The following is a 10528-nucleotide window of genomic DNA, read 5'->3' as shown; positions in this document are numbered from 1 at the left end:
ATACTGTACATACATACATACAGGACGTGAATACAAGACATGATTACAGGACGTGAATACAAGACATGAATACAGGACGTGAATACAAGACATGAATACAGGACATGAATACAAGACATGAAGACAGTTCACGAAAACAGAGCCTTAGAGTACATTATTGCAATACATGAAACAGTACATGAACACAGTACAGTACTGTGTCTCATCATTCCACCAGATTTTCTGAATCCTGTCCTGCCTACGGCTTTGCCCCAGCTTGAGTTCATGTTTCTTACCTGCCCTGGTGTTTCCCTGCATTCTCTCTGTGTGATTTCCTGCACCTGTGTCCTGTCATGTGTCTGTGTCATGTCTTCAGTTTGCTCATTTGTTTATTTCCCTTCTGTGTTGTTTGGTCCTTGTGTGTATATGGTTCCTTTCTAGGTAAGTCTTTTGCAGTTCCTTGTTGTGTCATCGTACATGTGAGTAGTCCCTTCGTGTTCCCAAGTTTTGTCATTAAACACCTTTTAGTTTTGATCTTGCCTTGCCAGCCTCCCTTTCGCCTTGCGATTGACCACTTTCCACACTCACCCTGACAAGGCCTCTGAGAAGCCTAGGAGTAATTGGCTGTGCGCTGTCTGTTTTGGAAGCCTGAGACCAGACTTGGCCATCGTTCACAGGGCAGTGTCGCTCCCAACCAGGTGTGGACACACTGAGACAATGCACCACTTGTGGCTTTTTAGATCCACAAACTGTTCTTTAAAATGGGGTGTGAAAACAGTTGACGCGCACCCTTCTCTGTGTCTTGTTCTGGTGTGTTTACACAGAAACAGCCAAACGGGTTTCAGATGGTGGAAGGACTCTGTCCACTCAGGTGTTTATGGGCACTGGCAGGTTGTGGAACGTTTTTCTTCAAACGGGCATTGTTGAGCCAAACGAGATCCTCCAGCCTTTAAAGCAAACTTCACATCTCATTACCTTTGCTCCAGTGTTCATCTGTACATGTTTAAGGTCGTTTGTGGACCATGTGTCTTGCCCGTGTTATATATATAGGTCTGGATGAGAGAGTATCATAGGTGTGGCTTCATGGGAACATGATTCAAATGCAGACCATTCTTAGGGCGGACAATGGGCACGGCTGCTGCATGATTGCCAAGGAAATGACGTGTCTTTGCGTGTGCATTTTTCACCCCCCCCCGCCAGCCTCTACCTCCGCAACCAGACCAGGCCACAGATAAGCTTAACAATAGCTTTAATCAAGACCCAGGGTGGACAATCCCGAGCCTCCAGACCATATCAGAGCTGGGAGCAGACCTAGATCTCCAGGACCCTCCAGGACCCAGACTTAATCACTTGAGTGTATTACCCTGTAGGCTGCTATTCACTCACATAGTAGCAGCCATATAAGGACTCAAACTGTTTAAGGAAACGAGATAGATTGCAAGAGTTCTGAGAGTGAAGTGACTTCTCACTCAAGAAATCACGGAGCACTTTTAATCAGTCAGATCAGATGGTGGACAGAGTGAGACAATTTGTACTCCTTGAGGTTTTTCTGTTTCTTATTTTTTTGTTGTTGCCTTTTTTCATCATAATGGAAACAAAGCTCCTCTCTATTTCAATTAAATTATGAATGTGACTTTTTTTATGAGATGAAATATATTGAACTTAAGGTAACAATGTTTATTCAATACACAGTTCATCTGTGACCTGAGCAGATGAATATTTCTGAGGGTCGAGTGGATCTCCATCTCTGAGGGAGATTTCGGGGTTACCGATGAGACACTCACTTCATACAGACCTGGTTGGTATTCAATATGTCGCTCATCCACCATAACCTGATCTTCCAACCAGCAGATCCAGAACACAGGAGCTTTTCAGAGGCTACTTGTGGTTTCATTACATTTGATTAATTTGACAACTTTTAGATGCTTTAATCCAGAGTGTTAAACAGTGCCGTGGCAGCAGACAGAGGTGGGAGTGTTACAAGCAGTCACAGAGGGTTTGACAGAGCCCACAGATCAACAACTAAAGTAATGGAAGTAGTGGTAGAAAAGGTGATAGGAAAGGTATAAAAGAAATAGAAATAACCATAGAAAAATACAAAATATGCAATATATACAAATACAAGAGAAAAACAACAAAATACAAAAATACAACATACCATAAATACCCAATGTAAAAATGCATAGGGCTGTGCATGGGGTAAAACAGGGTTTAAACAAGGGATGATACACATTAATAAAAAACATTTTAGCACATTTCACCAACCGTCTCTGGAGGAGGGGATCCCTCACTGAATTGCTCCTCCCAAAGTTTCTTCCATTTTTTCTCCTGTAGTGAGTTTTTCTGGGAGTTTTTCCTTGTCTTCCCTGAGGGTTTAGGTTGTTTGAGGGGCAGTTCTATGGGCGTATGTGAAGCCCTCTGTGACATGCTTGCGTGTAAAAAGGGCTATACAAATAAATGTTGATTTGATTTGAGCACAGGTGACTCACAGGGAAAATATAACCAACCTTAACACTCCAGCCTGGTCATGTTCACCAGCCCTCTGTATCAGTAGCAACACCAGGACTGCATCTAGTCACACTAAAACAAGAGAGTGCACAAAGACGAAACGTGATCCAGTGTTTTATATAAAGCTTTGCAGTGCTGGGCAGGATTAACAAGGGGGAACATTGGGGCTTGGCTACATCGGAGCCCAAATCCAAGACTCTGGAGTCATATGAAGCATCCATTATTTGAATATGAGTGGCAGTACATTATTGCAGGCTGCTAGCTTGAAATCGGAGAGAGACACTTTCAGCTGAGCAGCAAAAGAGCCAAAAGAGCTCACAATATCTGGGCCGCCTCTTTATATCAACGATCCGCGTTATCAGCGTTCATCACGTTTCATCTCTTTCCTCTGGGATGAAAAACCAAGCGGCATTTGCTGATCTCTGCACTGTGTGAGTGGTGTGGTCCTTCCCTAGTTTTTCCAGAGAAAGCTTGTCAGCCTACGCACTAATAACTCCCTTATCCACCTCTTGTAAATCTGCCCTCTTAAGTAAACACGTCCCCGCCGGCGACACCGCAGCGCGTGTGCCTGCGGCCGTTGTCGCCATGGTACCCTGCCTGTCAGTGGCCAAGCACAGTGTCGCCATGGCACCATGGTTTTGAAGCTTTCCCTTCTGTGGCGACGACAATCTGCAGCCATGCATATTTGGGAACACCTACATTCTGAAGGGTGTGGTGGGGGTGCCAGGCGGCAGATTGTCTGACGGGCATCTGCAGCGCACCACACAAAACCATCTGGAAGTTCAGACTTCAGAGGGGCCTTCCAGAATTTCACATGACATTAAAATGCACTGCAAGCACACTGTAAACAGAGCTTTATGTAAAACATGGCAGAATGTATGGGTCAGATCAAATGGATCGTTTTCAGAATTATTTTTAATTCTAATATAGTTCTTGATCTGATAATTATCTGCAATTCAGTAGTGGTACACTGTGTGAGTAACTGTAAAGAGCAACCATTGACCTGTTTATGTGTGTGTGTGTGTGTGTGAGCACGCTTGCATATGTGGTGGGGTTGTATAGGGAGTACCAGGATTGCTTTCTCTTTCAGTACCGTACAATATATTCAGTACAATATATACAAGTTTATATTGTAGCTATGCCTTCCACTTTGGCCAGGAAACCTGTTTTATTAATACTTTTAGAAGCATGCCAGCCAGAGTGACTTATTGCCCATGAGAGCCAATGTGAAGGTGCATTGTCAAAGACTTTTAACAAATAAAAAGAAGGAGAGAAAAATGAAAGAAAAACAGACTTCCCCTGTGGAGCGAGAGCCTAACTAGCCCCAGGACAGAGGGAAGGGAGAAGGAGTAGGGGAGGAGGAGGAGTGGAGGGGAGGTGGGTGCTCTAAACCCAACCTACTGCTGTGTGTTCCAGGTGTTGTTTTTTAATTAGCTATTTCGTGAGCAATAAAGCATTTCAGTAACTTTCTCCCGTAAAGTGCTTTCATGCCGTCTCTAAATGATGCAATTACCTAGTCATCCTACTCCAGAGAGGTGAAAGGGTACAGGCTGGCTGGACCCTGCAGTGACAGACTGGTGTTTATTTTTTTTTTCTCTTTCTCTCCTTTTCTCTCTCTCTCCAACTCTCTTTCTTGCTAACTCTCCCACTCTTCCTCTCCTTCCTTCCTTCCCTCCCTCTCTCACTAACTCTCTCTCTCTCTCCCCATCTAACTCTCTCCCTCTCTCCTCGTCCCCCTCTTTTTCTCTCTCACCCTTTCTCTGTATCTGACTCTCTCTCTCTCTCTTAATCTTTGCTCCTCTCTCTCGCTTTCTCTCCTCCCTCTCTCTCCCTCTCTCTATGAGACTGTGGGCTCACAGTAAGAGGCCTGTTGGGGGTTTCCTGGAGTATGTTTTCATTTAGAAATCCAAACACCATAAGAGAGGTAGTAGTTTTACACAATAAACGTTCACTTTAATTTCATTTTCAAACCCCCCTTACCCCTTACCTCTTTCCATCTACTGTGGTTTGACTGTGTGTGTAACATGTTGGAGTTGGAGAATTTAGGGATGGTAATGTTTTCTTTGATGTGTGGAGTAAGGCAATTTTTACAGTAGTTTTTGGGACGTTGATAGCAGGAGAATCTGTTGACATTTCTAACGATTCATGGTTGCGATAAATCTGCTCTATTTAGTTTGCGTCATCGTTTGAAATTCGGTAAATAACTCATCAAAGCATTTATTAATGAATGGTATTATTTTGGGGGGGATAACGATGAGGCATAGGGTTCAGTTACCATGTCTTGCCATGGCAACCTGTCATTTCTAATAAATGTATTCTCTTACACACCCCTCGAATAGAGATTTATGAAAGGGCAGAAGGCTCCAATTACAAATGCTGATGAGCTGTGTGAACAGAAACTGAGATGCTGTTATTTTGAGGGGAAATGGGAAATGTTTATGTAGTGTGGAAATTCCCCAAAGACTGAGCGAGGTCATGACCAAGCTCGGTGTTGGTAAGCTAAGCGTGTTAAGACGAGTAACACTAACCTCAAGTCATTTGCTTAAATTAGACGAAACAATTCACAGGAGGATTGTGAACCTCAACTACAAGTTTAAAATGTCAAGACGTGGTCTGAAATCAACATAGATCTCTGCTTGATTGGGAGCAGGAAGACCACGGAGCAGTGAATGCTTTACTAAGTAGCTTACGTTAAACTCCATGAAGTTACTTGATTACCAGGCACTTGGAAAAGTCAAGGTGAGTAAGGAATGTGGTTTAATGGGCTACCTGGCTGTGTTTTTATTGCATTTGAGACGTCGTCAGTGCCTGTCAGTGTTCCAGCAGAAATTTCGCCAGAGAACACTGAAACAAGCTGTTCGCTATATCGCAGGGGTTCCCATGGGAACTACTGCAAGGGTGTGTCGGCACCAGCTCTCATCGGCAGAAACATCAGCAGCTGCAGCAGCCTACCTTAACACACATGCACGCACACATATACGGCAATAATACAATGCCAGTCTTAGCTACAGTACAGAACCTTTTTCATCCCCCCAGAACAGGCCTCCCAAACACAGGCTATCAACACCAGCGATTACCCCCGTCCCACTTGTGAAAGGGGCCACTAGAGACAGAGGGATCAGGGTTCCTGAGAAGTCGGCCCTGCAGTGCTAGTTTGCACACTTCCTCTCCTTAATGGAGAACACATATTCCCTGAGGCCCCAGTGCAGAGAGGCTGGCAGCAGGACGGAAAGCTGGCAAAGCCATGACGGGAGAAGGTAAACATTGAAGAGGCAACACCCAGCCAATAAACAAACACATAAGCAAATCCTACATATGCTTGCTGTGGTAAATTAGCTATTAGGAAAAAATCATGTTTTACATATCTCAACTCAATTATCCTGTTGCAGGTGACTCTGTAATTCTTTGTGTTGTTTAGTAAGACTCTAGTTTCTAGAACATTCCTCACCTCTGTCAGTATGAACTGTAAAACATCTACCTCTCAAAACGATTTTCACTGAGACGCAGTAGCAGGAGAGATAAATCTTTCTCCAGCGGAGGGGTGTAAAATGTAGTGAACACTCTCCCAGTCTTCACGTGCTGCCCCCCAGATCCTAATCTGTCCCGGTCCTCTCAGCGCCCCAAGCGTGTCTGAACCCTGACCCCCATAACTCCTCCTTTGTTCTTAGCGATTTCCCTGATCCCTCCTGCCCCCTCTGCCCCCCCAACCCATAACCCACCCTCCCCTCCTCCCCCTGTCCCCGCTGCGCCATGCCCTTTGACCCCCCCAGCGCCTCTGCTTCTCTGCGAGTTCGACCTCGCATTCCTGTAAGGCACCCGGGCCCTGAAACACGACCCGCTGGTGAGCTCATGGACAGGCGTGGAGGCAGGAGTGAAACGATACGCGAGAAAAAAGAAAAAAGGAAGAAAGAAAGAAAGAAAGAAAGAGAGGAAAAGAAGAGAGGGAGACAACCATTGGTGTTGGACAGGCTTGAGCTGGTTCTGTTTGTGTGTGAGTGTGTGTGTGTGTGTGTGTGTGTGTGGTATCACCAGCAGGGTTTTTCAGAGGTACAGTTACGGTTTCACTGCACAGCGAGGAGAAGACAGGCGAGCAGAGTCTCTCTCTGCCTCGCTGGTCTGACTGCTGCCTGCTGCTTCCTGTAGACACGCGGCGGTCTCCTGCGCCCGCCACACGCTCCTGAAAGTTAACGAGACGCCTTGTTGTTCTGTGCATCCGGGAGCTGTCCTGGGATGTGTGTGTGCTTTCATGAGGTCACGACCCTGCAGCCTCGCTGACCCCGCGCTGACCAGCAGCTGCCTTCAGAGGGTAAGTGCCTCGCACTTCATAACTGTCTGACAAGAGATAGGTGGAAGGGGGAGGAGGGAAAGATAGAGAGGAGATGGTAAAATTAAGCAACTGACAACATGAGAGAGGATGAGCGACAGTGACTGAGTGAGTGAGAGTGAGAGAGATGGAGAGAGAGAGAGAAAGAAAGAGATGTGAATTCTCCCCAGATTATTGAGATTCAGCAGATGAGATGTATGAGATTCACCAAGACGCATCTTAATCACTGCAATCATAATTAAACCAATCAGTGTGTCTCCTTCTGGGGGAGATTCTGAGTTTTGCCTCACCACAGATTGCAAATAGACTGTCTGGAGTGATGGATCCACCTTTTAAAAGTTTAACAGGACTATTAGATGGAGTTCGTCAACATATATATTATTCAAGACTATGTCATGTCTTTTTCCAGTTCACTGACTACAGTTTACTGTTCTTCTCTTCAACACACAATGTATAATGTTGACTAGTACACTTAGAAACTTATGAGGTAGGATAACATGAACGAAAACTGAAAACTCAAGTGGCTAAAATTATTAAAATGTAATGACACTTAAAAAAATATAATTTTAGTTATTACTGAAATTACACTACTTAATCAGATTTGAACATTTGTTTGAAATCTAAAACTGTAATGAGGCAGTCACAATTATCTATTTTTCTACGCAATTAACTAATTATCTATTCAGAGTTAGGGTTTAATTGGTTTGAAGTGATTCTTATTGCTAGATTATGTATATATTTTTAATGGATGACGTGATACATGATAATGATCAATTATTTAGATGCTTCAGCCCCATTGCAGTTACCCTCAGTGTAACTACTCAAAAATACTGGGATTTTTTATGCATGGATGAAAGTCAAAGTTCATATGAGCCTGTCTTCATCTAGACCTTTGTGCTTCAGTTTTTCTAAATTGCGCTTTTGATCCCGTTGTTGGATTAATTCTAAACAAACATGCCAAGACTCTGTGTGGCTGCTGACACACAGTTTGATTGATGAACACTTTCCTTTAAAAGCATGGCTCATTTTCTTAGATGGATCCATACACTTGATGTCGTATTCACCTCGTCTGAATAACATTGAACTGCTTTGCTTCACACTCAGACAGCATAGAATTAAGATGTTTTCATTTTATTTTGTCTCGTGAATGTCATAAGCATTACTCATATTTACAGACATGGCCGTGCTTGCCAAGGGCAATGAAACTGTTGAAACAGCCCCAGAACCCACACAGCAAGCCAAATCAATCTAATCAATCCAATGACTTTTATTTTTTTTATTTTTAAATTCCTACTCATTTGAAACTCTACTTCAGCTCAGGTGCGTGGTGCAGGGTGATCTTTGTCTCTGACTAATATGGGTCTCTGCTCTCAGACGCCTGGGTATGGGACAGTCCCTACTACTGTCACATGACCAGCAGGAAACGTGAGCCATGGATGACACAAGTTGGCCCGAAGGCACAACTTAGATATGCTAAGAGAGAGGGAGTGTGGGGGAAGAAAAAGGGTAAAGGGCATGGAGAGAGAGACAGGAAGAAAGCCAGAGAAAGAGAGAAAGTCAGAGAGAGAAAGAGAGAGAGAGAAACTGATGTACTGTAAACTAAAAGAACCAGCACAAGGAGAAGTCTGTTCTTCTCAACTTCCCCTGCTCTCCTCTGGGCTGGAGGAGAAAAACGAAGATGGCCTACTCTGGAGGAAACATAAATATAACTAAATACCAGCACATAATACAATTACAGTTTAAGTGGTGTGCAAGGGTTCATTGAACTAAAATGTCAAAAAAAAAAGAATCTGATTTGCTACCTATTTTTTTAGATTCTAAATAAACATTCAAAGTATTGTAATAATAGCAAAACTATAATGTAGTGCAGAAATGTAAAAACATGTTTCAGTTATATGTAATTACCTGTACAGTACACAACTGTTTGAGCACAGTTCAAGTTCAATTATTTCATTTGTCAGGTACACAGAACAACACGAGGTCAGACTGGGCACTGAAATTCTTAACACTTCTTCTTACTTCTTAGCACAGTCACTTATATTCTCACATTATCTCAGAATCCACTTTCCACAGATCAGCACGCTGTCACACATTCAAAGGAGCAGAATAATATAAATAAATAAGGCTTTACTGTAAACGATTAAAAAAAGTATGCTGTATGCTAAATCTACAACAACAATAAAACCCTGGCCTGTTGTCAGGTGGTCCTTGCTCCAGGGACCTGGTACACACGACTGACTAAAGGCTTCAGAGAATCGTTTTATGGTCTGTGAGCAGACCAGCTCTGGAGAGACCATTGTTGTTTGTTTTGGAGCCTTCGGAAGGCGTTCAGGAGAGAACCATGGAGAGGTCAGACGCTTGCCAGCCAGCCTGGCCGTGCTTGTCAGAAAAGCTCCAGTGGTGCTCTGTTCCAGCCCTGGTGAAGCTTGCTTCATGCTGCTGACCTGTGACTCTCCCGCTTGTGCTTGGAGCCTCTCCCAGCTCCTCAGCCAAAGAGGCCAGACATCGCTCACATTAGCCTGACAATGCAGACGACCCAGAATTATGATTCAGGGAAGGAGGTTGAGAGATTATTCACTATCACTTAATAGCTGAGCACACATCCAAAATAAACTTTGTGGACTATGCAGCCCTGTGCTGGGTGATGCAGTACCCAGAGGCTGCTAATGATGACAGTGTTTCTGCACGCCTGTCCATGCTTAGCTACCTGTTGTTCTCCAGTTTCACCCCGACTGGCTCAGTTTGCAAAAGCAGCAGATGAAGGCTTAGCCGTGACAGAACTCACTTGAGGAGAAATCTGTTAACCCCCTGACCCCTGCTCTGAGAGGTGTGTGTGTGTGTGTGTGTTAGTGTGTGAGTGTGTTAATGTATGTGTGACCGTTTTAGTGTGTGTGTTGGTGTGTGTGTGTGTGTGTGTGTGTGTTAGGGTGTACGTGTGTATTGGTGTGTGTGTGTGTAAATGGGACTCACCATGTCACAATAGGGATGAACATGCTCTCTTTTCTGACTGTCTCCTCCTCCAGAGTCAGAAAGCGCTGGCCTTTCTGCCTCACAAAACCCAGCTAGCAACACTTTCACATGACCCCCAGACCCGGCCTGGAGCGACGCTACACGAGACCCTGACACACACCTCGGTTTGGCAGACTGAGATGATTCCCAGCAAGCCCTCCAGCCAAAGAGCTACTTACTTCCTGGCTTCCACAACTTTCCTGCAGCCTGAAAAGAAAATAAACTTTCCTGATTTCTCAGCCTCATCTATATTCTGTCACCACCAAGACCTGCCAGACTTGACGAGGAGACTTGACATTTTTTTAGTTGTCTTGTTTTCCAACGTCTTTCTCTCAAAGCAAGAGACAGAATTGCCTTTCAGGCTGCAAGGATGGTTATTACTAAGGAGAGCGAGGAGACAGAGATCCACACAGCATGTGAATCTCATCAATAACGGTGAGAGGGCATCTGTTTGAATAATCCACATCAAACAAGACGCCATGTCAGAGGAGGGTTATGCATATATTTTCCTGGTTATTCCTGTCCAACACCAATAAGCAGGCTGGATAGGCGATGAAAGCAGAGCAGAGGAGGAAGGAGGGATCGTTTTGATCAGCGAAAGAGAGGAGGACGCAAGGAGAAGAGGAGAGAGCAGAAGCCAGGATGTTGTTTCCTAGCCTCGCCAGGTCATATGGAGGATATTAGGCTTGTCTGTTGTTTCACCCCCCC

This window comes from Hypomesus nipponensis, chromosome 6, assembly GCF_054491055.1.
Source record: "Hypomesus nipponensis isolate SF chromosome 6, ASM5449105v1, whole genome shotgun sequence".
NCBI classification, from domain to species: Eukaryota; Metazoa; Chordata; class Actinopteri; order Osmeriformes; family Osmeridae; genus Hypomesus; species Hypomesus nipponensis.
The sequence above is the reverse complement of the archived record's forward strand: the minus strand, read 5'-3'. Positions refer to the sequence as shown.